At 41.4% G+C, this 1572-nt stretch overlaps 1 non-coding gene across 1 annotated transcript; it reads left to right on the top strand.

The window, feature by feature from the left end:
* Positions 1-898: 898 nt before the first annotated feature.
* On the top strand, positions 899-1005 carry LOC133787773 (small nucleolar RNA R71). Its single transcript, XR_009872774.1, has one exon. It is a non-coding gene; the product is annotated as a small nucleolar RNA R71 (small nucleolar RNA).
* Positions 1006-1572: the final 567 nt, after the last annotated feature.

Genomic DNA, 1572 nt, shown 5'->3' on the forward strand with positions numbered 1-1572 from the left:
GCTCAATTCTTTTATTACCAATAGTGCAAGGGATAGTAAAAGTACCAGGATCCTTACACTTTGGTGGAAGCTTCTTTTGAAGAACAGTGAAAACATTCTCCCCCACACGAACTTTTTCATTACCCCTCAACTTACACTTATTAGTGAACAACTCTTTCAAAAACTTGGCATAGTGCGGCACTTGTTTAATAGCGTCAAGAAGAGGAATATTCACTTCTACCTTTCGGAATGTATCAAGAATTCCCTTGTCAACCTCTTCCTTTTTAGTCTGCTTGGGAATGGAGGTGGGATGACAAAAGTAGGCTTAGGGTTTAGTTGTGTAGGGTTGGTTCGCTTTGGAGGAGCATCTTCATTAATTGAACAATCAACTTGTGGCTTGGATGACAATTTACTGGGCATTGGAGGACTAGGTGGATCATATTGCTTCCCGCTTTGCAAAGTTACTGCACTAGCATTCTCCTTGGGATTCATCTCAGGTTGTGAAGGCAATTTATTAGACAGATGAGCTTCCAACCTGTTATATGATGCTGCTAATTGTCCCACCTGATTATCCAAACTTTTGATGGAAGCTTGGGTGGTTTGCTGAAATTGAAGAGTATTTGTAGCAAGTGCATTAATTAAATCCTCAGTAGAGGGTTTGGCACTTGGTGGTGGAGCAGCTTGCGGTGCTTATGATGGTCTAGGTACAAAATTATTTTGAGACCGATGTTGCAAAGTGAAACCAGGTGGTCTCGCAGATGTAGACTGTGGAGCAACTTGTTGTTGATTCCCATAGCGAAGATTTGGATGATCACGCCAGCCAGGATTTGGATGATCACCCCCACTGGTTGCATCAATCATACTCCTATCCAATGATTGTAATCCTTCATAAAAGTACTGAATGAAGAGATGTTCACTTATCTGATGATGAGGGCAACTAGCACACAACCGCTTAAATATCTCCCAATATTCATACAAAGACTCTCCTGTATATTGCCTTATACCACAGATCTCTTTCCTGATACTTCCAATTTTAGATGCTGGAAAATATCGTTCCAGGAACATAGTCTTCATACCATTCCATGTTTCAACAGTACCAGGTGGAAGATAGTACAACCACTCTTTAGCTGCATCCTTTAGGGAGAAAGGAAAAGCTTGTAGCTTAATTTGTTCTTCAGTCACTGCAGCAGGTTTCATACTAGAACAGACAATATGAAACTCTTTCAAATGTTTATTCGGGTCCTCACCAGGCAGCCCATGGAAAGAAGGCAATAAGTGGATGAGGCCCGACTTCAGCTCAAAGTTTACATCCAACGGTGGATACTGGATGCAAAGTGGTTGTTGGTCAAGATTTGGCGCTGCCAACTCTTTCAATGTCCTTTGCTGGGCAATTATTCTATAGGATCGAACTGAATCGTCAGAATCAGATTCATTGTCAAACGGTAATGGCACTTTATCTGGATTAACTTGTGGAGCAAGACGTTGAAAGAGTGGATTATTGGTGATAGTCCTTGAAGAACGAGAAGCTGACGATGACTCAAGATATTGTTTAAGCCTAAATAGCCTTTCTTGGGTATCGTCTTCACCAGACAT

The sequence above is a fragment of the Humulus lupulus genome, chromosome 6 (assembly GCF_963169125.1).
Source record: "Humulus lupulus chromosome 6, drHumLupu1.1, whole genome shotgun sequence".
In the NCBI taxonomy this organism is placed as follows: Eukaryota; Viridiplantae; Streptophyta; class Magnoliopsida; order Rosales; family Cannabaceae; genus Humulus; species Humulus lupulus.